At 30.8% G+C, this 14192-nt stretch overlaps 1 protein-coding gene across 2 annotated transcripts in view; it reads right to left on the reverse strand.

Annotated features, from left to right (window-relative positions):
* The window catches only part of LOC130451634 (pyroglutamylated RF-amide peptide receptor-like), a 57372-nt gene extending 43418 nt beyond the window's left edge, over positions 1-13954 (reverse strand). The window contains exon 1 of one of the 2 annotated variants that reach the window (XM_056790781.1): positions 13821-13954. The gene's annotated coding sequence lies outside the window, so the exon portion shown is untranslated. Of the gene's footprint in view, positions 1-6372; positions 6589-13820 lie in introns of those variants that run through there. The other variant, XM_056790780.1, reaches the window with a different exon arrangement.
* Between the last annotated feature and the right edge of the window lie 238 nt (positions 13955-14192).

Here is a 14192-nt window from a genome sequence, read left to right on the forward strand (position 1 = left end):
ATTTTAGGACTTATGTACGATTGCAATCGGTCCTAAACTGATTCGGAATTTGAGACATTGTCATCGTTTCGACTTGTTTCGCCTACCGTGACCATACGCGATGAGATAGTCTCTCTGGGCGAGTCTACTACTGGGCACAAACTAAGGGGTGTAGATTTAGCTGCACGGTACACTCCCTCGTGCAATAAGATTGGACTCGCCCACGTCGGCGCTGGGTTTGCGATACAGATGAAAGTCAGTAAGTAGGCAGTCCTTGTCAGCGGTGCATATTGTGTTAGCGAGCTAGTGCTTTTTTATTTATGTTCTAAGTTAAAAGATTATTGTTTCATTGTTAAAATGCGTTTAGCTTATGCTGCTAGCTCATCAAAACTGACCAGTTTTTTAAAACTGCGAGTTCTAATGACAAAAACTCAGATTTAGGATCAAAAGAGGCGACCTTTGCTTACTATACAGCAAACCATAGCCAAGTTTCAATTCTAATTCTTGATCATCAAAACTAATTTCCAAGTTTATCGAACCCAAATTCCCACTGGAAAAAACTAAGTGTGAAGCAATACTCTTGAATGTTTCGCCCCATTAGCTCAGGAAGACTTAAAGTATCTGTAAGTATAGATGCATCCAACAGAAAAGATATAGAACTTGTGCCAATTGTTGTGCGTTACTTTAATCCTAATTCAGGTGTGCAGATGAAGCTGTTGGATTTCAAATCTGTGCAGAGTGAAACATATGAAATTCTTACTAATCACTCATGCTCTGTCCCGCTGCAATACTAACTTCGGCGGTGTGGAAAGATCAGGGAAAAATAAAAGCCGAAACTTCTGCTGAAATCATCAGTAGCAGTCCTCGTGATGAATATATGAAAATAAACAATGTTGTTTGACGAAGTTGTGCTTGCTAAAGAGTATTTGCAGTCAAATTGGGAACAGTGGAAACAAGAAGAGACTACCACATTATTTCAAGCATAAGAAATATAACTCAGTCAACGAGAATCATACAGCAGCTCTCGATCAGATCCAGATTGTTGAGTATGCCTTCTGTTTACTTGGGAAATCAGCACCAGTTGAGAGAGTATTTTCTTTTATGAACAACGCATGAAATGAAGATAGAGGTTTGATGAAGGAATCCACAATTAAAATTGTAAAATTAAAATTTTTACAAGATAAAGGAAAAAAAGATTTTCTAAAAAAAGGCCTAGCCAATGAAAATTTTATTTATTATTCAAAGTATTTTTTCTTACTTATAACTTATGAATATGAACATGTTTTGTAACAATTTGTAATTGTGCCATTAATTATAAGCCCTGAATTAGGTTTCTAATCAGTAAAAATATCCATAGCATTAGGAACATACTACCCCGTAAAAGAGAGTGTACTTTTACATAACCTAGAAGTGAAGGAGTCCCGATTGAAATTTTCAGATTTCTGGCAATCCTATATGGTATGCTTTTCAACAAAATGATGTTCTGATACTTGAACTACTTCAAATCAAAGCTCTGATTCTCAACTCGACGCCTGATTCCGTGGAAATCGAATAAAATAGCCATGTATCAGAGACAATTCTCTAGCACAAAATTTGTATAAAAATGTCTCAAAATTGATATTGCAATTAATGTTCAACATATTTGATCTAATATAAAGAAAATTAGCTAGAAAACGGCCGGCGATCGGCATCTATCACATATGTAGATACACATGGCATTTACCATATCATTATGTGTAGATAATGATATAAAATGCGGAAAATGTTTGATGATGTTGAAATATTCATTTTATAATTTTGATTTGAAAAAAAATATAATATCTTGGCCCGTTTTCTATTTTGGATAAAAATTTATTACAAACACCGGTCATTTCACTAGTCATGGAAGGAATAGGTATACAGAATCAGTAGGAATAGTATGGATGTTTCGTGTGTACAGTGTGACTCATTTAGATTGGAGAGAGTCATGTAAAATCTGAAATAAATATTGAATTTACATAATTTCTTAATAATTGATAAACGATACGACGTATACTTCGAGACAAAATTTTAATTGTTTATTCCAGGGCAATCTATTTAAGTCAGGGCAGTTACGAAAAAAAATGCTTTTGGTGACGAAATTAATAGTAGAAAAAAACAACGCCATCGTGTTCTAGAGGTGAAATAAAAGTTATGTGCATAAAATTCAACATTTTTTGTTTATGCGTTATTTTTTGAAACAATAAAAACACCAAAAAATCGATACAAATTTTGTTTTTTACGTTTTGCACTGAACCTATGCAAGACTCGTTTTTGTTAATATGGAATTGAAAAATCTTCAAAATAAGCTTTTTTAAAGTCGCGCTGGAAAGAACTAAAAATCCCTCATCTCAGTTTTTTTTTGACCTCAAAAAATTGTTCACAAAAGGGATAAAAAAATTATAAACAATTTATTGTTTTTTAAACATTTTAAAAATATCGTAATACCAATGTCATATTCGCAAAGCTTGGAGTTTAATTTGTTGAATTTTATCCTCATAACTTTTATTTAATCCCTGTAACACGATGGCGTTGCTTTTTTTCTACTATTAAATTTGTTACGTAAATGCCCTGGCTTAATATTTGGCGAGAAAAATTTGGATTCAAAATTGTATCAACTAACTGCCACTTAAGTTTTACCAAAATAATGTTGATTAATAACAAAGTTATGATAACGCTTTTAATAATTTCTATGCCAGCAGTTACAAAAGAAAACTCTTCATTAATACGTGAAAATTATGTTCCACTTACTAGAAATTTTCAGAATAAGCTAACAGTTGTGAACAAAATATTCGAAAATAATATTAATATTCAACTACACAACTGAATTAAATTTAAAGCTACAGGCAATTGCATGAATAATAACACTTAATATTACCATTTAATTTTGACATGGAAATTATATATTTGTTTGAGATTTTAGTGACATTGTTAATTCATTCATACTACCATTAATATTATTTATGAACAGTTGTTTTATTTCCAATTATTTTAAAAATAAACCTAATACCATTTCATCTAGAAACTATTTAAGAATTGAATGTTAACATTACTTCGCACATTTTTTTCTCAACTGGTAGATAATTCCAAAAGTATTAGTATATAAGGATGGTCCCAGAAGTACCTAGCCCAACAAAGAAAACATAAAACTTTTAAATATATATATATATATATATATATATATATATATATATATATATATTTGTTTTTCAACGTAATCTATTCAATAAGTTCGATACCCTTTTTATAAAAAGAATCGTCAAGCTCCTTAAAATAGCCATTTTCTGCCGATATCACCCCACACCCACAGTGTGCATGAGGTACTAATTCAAACTTGAATTCATTAATTTTGGTCATTGCAATAACAGATGTGTAAGCTGGTGCATTGTCTTGAAGAAACAATACTTTTTTCTTAGCCAAATGCGGCCATTTCTGCTTGATTTCTCTGCTCTAACGTTGCAATAAGCTCGCGTAATGCTCGCCGTTTATAGTTTTCCCTTTTTAAATATAGTCAATGAAAATTATCCCACGCGCATTCCAAAACAAAAAAAACGACGCCATGACCTTGCTTGGAGATGGAACAGTCTTTATCTTCTTTGTAGTAGGTTCTCCCTGTTAAATCCATTGTTTTCATTTTTCTTTTGTTTCGGGTCTGAAGTAATGAACCCACGATTCATCCATGGTTATCAAGCGGCGCAAATATTAGGCTTTATTCTGTGAATCATTGCCAACCACTCGATGGACATATCTTCACGATGCTGTGTTTATTACTTTGTGAGCAAACGCGGCACCCATCTTGCACATAGCTTTCTCATATCCAAATTTTCAGTTAATATACAATGTACCACACTTTTTGAAATTCCTACTAAGTCTGCTAGCTCGCGCACTTTTAGCCGACGATCAGCCAGTACCGCTTTGTGGATTTTCATCAAAATTTTTGGAGTCGTCGCCTCATTTGAGCGACCACTGTGATGCTGGTCTTCGTAGGTCGAACGGCCTCGTTTAAACTCTCCTACCCAATCTGTTACTTTTAATAACGAACGAGCAGTCTCACCCATAGTAGAATCTAGTTCAGCTTTTATATTGGTTGGGCTAATGCATTTCAAGTATTGGATCACATAACGATGACCAATTTTTTCCATGCTTACAAATTCACTGAAAACGTTCACTATTGATGGCTGCCAAACAAATATTAAACAACGTGGCGTCTTCAAACTTGAAACATATGCTGTTATTATGAAACTGTTTGCTTTTAAACTTTTCAAAATTTAAGTTGTTTTTACTTTCTCATTAATAAATATGATTTCTGTTACTGCTGTTTGAATTCAGTGGTATATATATTTTTCTGTAAACCAATTGCTAATAATAATTCTCAATTTTCGTCTTCGATAAACATTTATGGTTTTGCCTTGATGTAGTTTTTTATAATTTTATATTCAAAACAGAATTGTTTTGAATCGATAAATCATTCCCACTTTATGAAAAGTATTGGATGTGATTAACATAGAACTTTCAATTATTGTTCTTCATGACCACAGTCACTTCAACTGATGGTAGGTAGTCAAAAATTTTCTTTCTATTATTCAAATGTAATCCGTTTACTTCAGAATTAGACTGATTATGAGTTATAGTGATGTCTTCTGTTAAGTGCGACATGGATAACACAAGTTTATTTGGATTTTAATTATATTACAATTAGATCCATATTTTCACAAACATATATGTGGTTTATAAATAACGAGTTTTTATTTTTCTCGAATCGCTAAGTGTTTAGATGACTGGAAATAGTTTTTGATATAAATAATGGAATTCGCATTATTTCTTTGAAAATTAATGGTGTTTTAAGAACATTAAAATTAACTGCGCATTTAAAAAATCTTATTTCTCTAATAATCTTAGATCGCATCTAACATATCTTGTGATTAGTTCATATCCTTTCAGGTAACAATATAACCCAGTTGAATAGGAGTATTCTTGCTATGATCCATGACCAAACATTCATATCAGCTTAATTCAGAAACATTTGTTAGTCAGCTCGGACCCAACCTGTGAGATCTAGTTTTACTTGCATCACCCTAGTTTCTTGTAGAAATTTAACTTTTTCAAGATAACGGAAATAATTATTAATTAAATATCATCCCTTGCGGTTTCTTCTTTACGTGAAGGTGTCTTACTTTTCGACCGTTTTCGAGGCTGTTTTCCTACAATAGAATAATCTGATCTCGTCAGACATAAGCTCGTCCCATAATTGCTGAAGTCGTTGATGATCTTTCTCATACGAATCCATAGAGCACCTCTTTTTCGAACAGCTAATGTCGTACTGATCATCACTGAACTGAGAACCGATTACCGGCTAAAAACTCTGCGGCGCGGACACGAATAAACACGATTTTTCCGAGGCAATACTTCGATGCCACATTGTCCACACCACATGACCAAATTTTGTTTTCCAGACCGCGAGGCATGAACGCAATGTCTCAAACTGTAGCTGAAGCTCAAGAAGTAGTACCGGAAAAGAAAAAGAGAAAGACTACCTATGAAAATAAGAAAAGCACATAAGACAGAGAGTGGGCATTAAGAAAATTCAATGTTGGCATTTAAGAAATAGAGTGTACTGGAAAGGAAAAAAGGAGGTATATCTACAAAAAGAAATGAGATGCCATCAAAAACAAAACTTGTAAGACAATCCAAGTCTTGCAACCCAGTTCTTCTACCGTAAAAAGACTCAAGGGACCTTGTGTCTTAAGTTATTACGTAATTAGCTAATCTAACAACATTTATTATCACGGCATGAATATTAAAAATCTTTGATGTTGTTCGATCAGCAAATTTCGTAATAAGTTAAGACAGGTCCCTCAAGTAGGGATTGAATAAATCAACCGACTTGGTATTACATGAATCTCACAACTTTTTATGGTAGTAGAACTGAGTTGCGAGACTTGTTTAGTTTTTGATAGCATAACTAATTCCTGTGAATAGATACACAAAAAATCTGCGAAATATTAACAAGAAATAATAAAAGAGGCCTATAAAGAGCACAATTATAATGTCATTTATCACTTAGATATAAAGCGGTTGGAAATCTTTCATTCGTTGTACAATTTTACGTTACGAAGAATAAAATATATTTTATCAAACTTTAAGACAAGTCTATGATAACCTAAAGGTCACCAATAATATCTAATTTAAACGGATATAAAGGAGTTAATCAACATTTTTCTATTTATTATCAATTATATCTATTATTGGTTTCTATATTCACATTTTATTTGATTTTGAATAAGTTTCGGGTTTACTTTATACTAAGAAAACCAAAAAGTTTTTTTCAAACTGTTAATATCACATTAAATATTCATTTCATACATAACTACTTACCAAATTTTTGAAAAAAAATCAATATTGTTCATTTTGTCTTTTTTTGTCGTAATTGAAATATTTCACTTAGTCACACTTAATAAAATACACAATTTTTATTAAGCCCGACAAAACATGTTGGAAATTGAAAGTAAAATTAAATTATTACGGTAAACGCAAAACATATAATGATCATCTAAAACAGAAACTCTTCTGTATCATTAATGTCAGTTATCTGTTTTATTTATTCCAGCATTGTTGGTAATATTATTTAAAACTGGGAGATCCAGTTAACAAAATAAATGTGATCTGGCACGTAATTTTTTAGTATCGTATCTATTTTTATATTTGTTACATTACTATGTATAACATTCTATTCTTATAATATTGAATGAAAAACAAATTACATCAATTTTTTTCCTGTCAAAACTCTCGTCAAAATATATTTATTTTCAAACATATGTATGAGGTGATAAAAAATACGGTGAAGCTTACGGCAGCGTTTCTATGCATTTGATTTATTATATTATAATAAATTTCGTCGGTTTGTTTCTATTTCCAGCATTCTTTCAATCTCAGATTACATTATTTCACTAATTTCATTTTCCTTATCTTTATTGATTTCTTGATTTCGTAAATACTGTACTCCATCTGCATACAACAAGGAAGGGGCGAATAGACTAAGAAAACATCGCAGACACCTTGACTCAAAGATCTAATGTGCACTGCTGCACTGTTTCTCATTTAAGAAAAATGTGCCAAGGTGTGGCAGTATTTTCCTATGGACAGTTTCACAATTGCAAGGCAGGTGTTAAGCTGTCTCAGAGGCTGATACAACTGGTGTAATCTGAAACCTTTTCTATGTTCCACTAATGATAAACATGATAATAGGCTTTTTAACCTAATTTTTGGAATAGGCAATGATTGACTATCTTTGTTTTTCTATCATTTTCCAAGATCTTAACATAATGTTTACCTAAAATGTCGCTTGGTTGTTAGCTAGAACAGCTCTGGTTCAATAAGGTACAGTCTTTCTTGTCAGCTTATCTGCCAATTTATAGCTGCGCATTTTAAGTACCCAGACAAGGTTGGTCCGATTGAACAGCTCGAGTACGTTGAGTGAAAGTTTGGGTTCCCAGACAAACTTTGACAGATACAAGCAGTTTTCAAATAAAAAATGGTGTAAAACACCGTAGATCATGCAGAGAAAAAAAATTCGTCATTAGCCAATTTATCGCGACTTGGATATATCACGTTATAGTTTTTGTGAATTTGTGTTTCAGAGTTGTGTATAATTATATTTGGGTTCCATATTATTAAAAACAAAAGATCAAGTATTTGCCATTTTTGAAAAAGTAGTTAAGCGACCTTCAAAATAAAGTATCACGTGGCTTTACATGTTTTTTTAAGAGAACTAAAATATGATAAGTGATACGAAATATGAACTAAATCTATAATTTATACAACATTCATTATTACGTAAATCTTAACTCCACATCCTCTTAATAAAACATAGCTGCTGATCTTTGTTTAGTATTCTAAACGGACCTGATTATTTGAATATTTTTTCCAATCAGCTATCAATTTTATTGCAATATATAAAGTTGTTTATCTAAAGAATTTGCAATATTCGCATGCTTCATATAATTTCAGAAAAATGTCTAATTCATGTACATATAAAATTGTTTGATAAAAATTTTAACAGCGTACTATCACCAATTCGTATTTACCTACTTTTGAATTTCATCCAAATTACGAATGTTATTGGAAATATTTGTTGGTAATAAAAACTAAGAGTACCTCCATCATTTATTCTATGTATATGAGTAGTAAATGCAATTTTTATAGCTTTAATGTTTGTTAGTGTAATTTCTCACACTTTAGTAATAATATTAAGTTAGGAATTCACAATCTCAATTTATTTTATAAGATATTGAAATAACTAATAACGAAGAAGGGGGAGATAGTATTTGATTTAAAATTATTTTTAGTACCCTAATGAAGCATCATTACCACACTTTATCAAATGTACTGTCTGTATGGTACAAATTCTATAATCAATATTACACTACCTTCCGTTTAATATTTTGACTTGAAATTTCGTATGATTACTTTCACACCTGATGAAATAAATAAATCAATAAAAAAATCGATTATTAATTAACTAGTCAATTAGTGGGAATTCATTTATAATATTTCATATGAAGAATATTGTTCGTTCGGTTTTCCAACCTCTCTCAATTATCTCACGTACATTTAGAATTATCTAAAAACTTTTTTAAACGCCATATTTTATAAAACAGGATAGGTTCGTGACGGACAAAGTTGGTCCGTAGAAGTTGGAAATAAATATAAAGATAAAGCTTATATAAAATTACATTTTTGGTATTGATATAATAAATTTATAAGTTTTACAGAATTCTGTTTATAAAATTCTGACGTCCCACTTTCCTAGTTTTTTAGAGAGTATAGGAAAAATTCTCCTCTGCAGTGTTGATTTTGCTTTGCTCGGGGTGTGTGTCCACCAAATATCGTGGGTGATATAGTCATAAAATTTTTGAGTTTGAGAAATGAGTTAATTAAAGTAAAATGATCCGCAGAAAAAAGCTCTGTTAGGTTGTAGACACTGAATTGAAGGGCGGTACGGCTAGAGCTGTATTACTCCATTTGCTTGATAGGAAGGAGTTTATTATGTTGCAGAGTGTCTCGATAAAATTGATTCATCAATGTACTGTGTCCAGAATATTACTGATATCAGTTGTCCAATAATGTGTGAGTAAATACCAATCCCAAATAAACGGTCTCCCTGCGAGGTTCGAGGTCTTTTTAACTTTTCAGTGAACTTGGAATATGTTTTTAGTTCTATACAATATTGCCCAATTATGGGTGTAAGTAATTTGATAAAAAGCTATCTCTAAAGCTATAAAACATAAATTAATTTCCTTATCTTTATTTATAATTTCTCACTCAATTGTCTAATTCTAAATATCAAGTTATTTGAGCTTCTTCCATTTCTAAAGCCATATTGTGAGACCTCTAAAATTTCATGTAAATAAAAGATTTTTTTACTATTATTTATTATTGGGTTAATTTCGATAATTTCTATATTCATTACAAATCAAGAGAGCCTGGTTTTATAGGGGAAGTTCAATTTTAGGAAAAGGAAATAGACTAATAAAATTTGTCATTGAGTTCAGCTGGCCAGATGTGAAGCAATATATTGCAGCAGAAATTAAACATTTAAATTTTATGAAGTTAAAAATATTTTTCACGAGGCTATTCAGATTCACTATTCAACATGTCCAGGAAAAGGTTGAAACCAAAATGTGGAGTACAGACATTGTCATTGATGTGCAAGCTGAAGCCCCTAATTATAAATGTTGACGATAGTTGTTATCTGATAGGGAATAAGAAAATGTGTTTTTTAAGGTGAAAATGAAGATTTTATTTTATTGTTTCAATGCACATATTTTTCAATTTTTAAATGAATGTGTTCCATATTTTGGCCGATCACGTAGTATCTATTCCAAAACTTCACGTTTACATCGTATATTTTTGTAATAATAATTGTGCATAATTATTCATAATTTATATTATTAATCTGGTGTATGAAATAAGTTCGGTCCTGCTTTACATACTCGGCTTTGGCCTTTTCAACCCTGATCGCGTACACTATGCGTGAATATGTTTTGGTTTACTATTTTTTTTCGATAGACTTTAATTTTGAGCTTTCACATAACTAGCATTAGAGTACATAAAACACAAATGTTTAAAAAATAAACGAACTCATCTACTGTTCAATCTTATAGCTGTCAATACTGCTTAAATAATTTAACTCCAAATCTAATATTTTTGTAAACTAACATTCCGTTGTTTTCTTTTTATGTAATTGAATCTATGATTCACCTGATGTAACAACAGGTTTCTTTTCACAGGAATTATAAATAAAAAGACTTTGCGCAATCCATTTTTTTGCGTTCACACAAAAGTTTTATATTGTTTGAAAACAGCTGGTCGCTATCCACGCAAGTTTTACTAGAAATTCTTCAACTGTCAATTGTTTGTCAGAAATAATTGTCGATTGGTTGATTGTCAGAAATAATGGAAGATTTGAATTTGAACTGAGCAATTTCTGCTCTGTTTACAATGCAACACATTTATTTATGATAAACATCTTTAGAAGAAACTAAAATGGTTTTAATTTATTCATTCAATAAAAAGGAATTATGGAGCATTTTAAAATGGAGTTTTTGTTTAGAGGTTAATAATTGTTAACTTTAAAATACTTATATGGATAGAAAATAACTCAAATCTAGGTATAGTTCTTCCAATATCAATTAAACATCATAAAAACCCCTACCGACAATTTTGTTTGATCTACCATAGACGTAGATAACTCATTTTATAAATTTATTATTTTTATAAATACTTTTTAAAATATGTATGTGTATATTATATGGTACACCTATTATACGCCGTTATTTAGACAGATGCACTTAATGGTAGTCCTACTTGGAACCTGGAACTGCTACAACTGAATATTAAATTCTAAAACGTAAATAGTCGAGTAATGTACCTGCCTGTAATAGAGTTTGGTTTAAACAGGCTACCTGACGTGAACTAAGCCCTTTTTGTACCCCATTAGTCTATTAGAACTTCGGTAGTCTTTTATCTGACGCAAATAATCTTGTCGCCATAGAATTATCCTTGACGATTCGGTTATTGTCATCCTTGACGCAATGTTTCTGGTATATTTGAATTCTGGATAATTTGCTACCTTTTGCTATATTACTTATAATGTTGCAGCCCTGTTCTCCTTATATAAACTATAAATTGTCTTACGTATAAAACACTGAGTAGCTTTGTCGACTGATTTCAGTTTTTCTTTACATGTTTTTCGGTTCTGTGAATGATCCCTTTCGTGACTACTCGATATATGGAAAATTTATTCACTATTCACTATTCAGCAATTCTTATTATGATTGCATCATCAGATTGCTGAATATTTTCCTTTCGAATATATTTAAAATGACTTGCTGAGTTTGTATATCTAAATCTTTATTATTAAACTCATACCTGTCTTTATTCTCACTACATTTTGCAATTTCATTGTCTTCATTCGCCCATGGTCTAGAGAACGCCATATTTCTATTTATTTAAAGAAATTTTTGAATGAAGTAAATCTAACCGAGCCACGTCAGTGCTTATCGCAGACTGTCTAGCAGGAATATTTCAAAGAAATTGTGTACATACGCCTTCCGAAGCTTCAGCCAATAGAAATGCATTTATGTTTACGATTCGATGTTTTCATTGGTAAACAGTGGAGATGATGAGTCCACGTTGACTGACGGTTTGTTAGAGTGCCGTGCGTATTTATGAAATATTGATTGTTCCTCGCATAATTGTCTTCTGCAATTGATATTGGAAGAATTATAAGAGTTTGTAGATTTTATTAAGCCAGATTTCTAAGAATTAATATAGAAATTTAGATCTTATCTTCATCTCTTCTGTATTTCATTGAAAAAATTAGACATGCATAATCGAAATAAAAATGAAATTAATCAGCTACATTATCGGTAAACGAAATATTCTGTTATAATTAAGTTTTTTAGATGGAAAGATCATAATACGTTTCTCCAGACTTCTATAAGTTACGAAAAACATCTATTGGTATTTGAAAACTTAGCTTTCCAACTGCCTTTGATGGTTGTTTCATACATACTTTTTCAACCCGTCTGAAGAATAAATAAGACTTATTTATCATCATTCTAAAGCCATTTAGTAGCAAATTCCAATTTTTACAGTTCTTTCGACTCAGTTCCAAATTAACTTGCTTCAAAGTAGTTAAAAGTACGCTCTAAGATTGATTTTTGTTATTGCTAAACGTCGCGTAATGAATAATTTATTAATCAAAGTAAAGCATATGAAATCTGAAATTTATTCTCATTGAAATAATTTCCATTTTGAAATAAAAAATACGAAATTTAGATAATAATAATAGATACATAAAACTAACAAAAATTATCCGAAATAAATTATATCCTATCACGATATCGAAATCATTATTATATTTGTCCTAATGCATCAAAAACCGTTGTCACATATTATCACCAATTTATTTGTAATCTCCCAGTATGCACCAGCTTTTTTACTGGAATTATTCGCCATATGTTACGTTAAAATACAGATTAGACCATCATTCTGTGAGCGATAACCACTAAAGTTTGAAATTTTCAAAAAGGAATGTTTTTATAAACATATGCTAACCAAAAATATTAGTTTGTATCTTGTAATTTCGTATTTTATTAACAAACAAAATATATAACATGCTAGTAAACTCTCAACTATCTAAATAATAGATATTCGGAAAAACTCTATACAAAAAATGTAGAAAAAATAAACTGTGATTACTAATACTTTTCAATTTTTGTAGAATATATTGCTACTTGATTCTTGAAATGATGAAATTATCTAAGCTCTGAGGTATTATTTAGTGAATTATTAATAAATTCCAAAAGCCCGAATCTCCATTACTAGATAAGTTACAGGGAAAGGCTAATCGATGATTTCAATGATATATTTTCTGTAAAAGCTCTTGTGCTTAAAAATGTTATAAATGAAATAAATGGATGTCATTAATTTGAACAATGTAATCTTAATTTTTTCATTCATTTCAGCAACGAACCAAAATGCTAGTTATTTGAGTATTTTTTCATGTTAATATAATCTCTAAAATGTTTTTTAAAATATAAATATGTTGTAATCTTTTGAATGTGGTCTTAAGTTACTAACGATATCATCGAATTTGTTAGTTCTTGCAAATGAAGATTGAAACGGACTACTTGAAATGAGGTCTTTCTATATTCAATAAACCAAACTTAGTTTTTGTTAGATCAGATTTTTATGCTGATTACGAATATGTAATTATTTTATGGCTATGACTTGTAGTTTAGTCGGTACGGGCAGACAACAGAAATAATCCCTGCATGAGCTTCCTCCCCTGTGAAACAGTGAGAGCTAAAAATTTAACGCAGTTAATGTATTCAATCACTAACTTCTCAAAAAGAATTACACGAGCTTATACTGATAAAAAATACCACCTATTAATGTATTTTCACTCCATTCAACATTTTTCAAATTAATATAATAATCGTTCAAATGAAAGTGTAATATTTGGATTCCTTTAACTTAAAACAATAATTCATTCTAGAACTGTATAACATCAAGACCCACTTTAAAAACCTAGACAAGACATTTCAAGATGATTAACAGTTGCATGCGGAAATACTTTCCAAAAACTCAAAAACACATTTGCCAAAATAGCGCAAATTTTTATATTTATCATGATTTATATGAAGCTTCGTGTTAAAAAAGCAAAAATAAATGTTTATGCGGTAACCAATGAACATTTAGCATAAACCGTTTTTTACTAGAATAGAATTTAGAAAAAAAAATGAAATCACACTTACGATTAAATTTGCGACTGGATGTAATTGGCACGAGAAGCTAAAAGAGTGAACACTATCCCACTCTGTAAGGATATCATTTCATGTCAGAAATGTGGAGGATAACTGGACGCCCGACGTCGGGATGCTACTATATATTACCGATGCTAAAGTGCGTTGAAGTCGCAATATTTGATAGGACTATTTTTTTACTGGTTTTTCGACAAGAGAAAACGCGTGGATGAGCTTTAACTGGTCTATACGATCAAAGTTTGGTTATCGTAAAACTTAATTATACGTATAGAGAAAAATAAAATTCCACGAAAAAATTTTTTAAATCAATAATGGAAGTATTTATTTTCTCTTTTATTTCATAACAATGCTAGGAATGTATAC

The sequence above is a fragment of the Diorhabda sublineata genome, chromosome X (genome assembly GCF_026230105.1).
Source record: "Diorhabda sublineata isolate icDioSubl1.1 chromosome X, icDioSubl1.1, whole genome shotgun sequence".
NCBI classification, from domain to species: Eukaryota; Metazoa; Arthropoda; class Insecta; order Coleoptera; family Chrysomelidae; genus Diorhabda; species Diorhabda sublineata.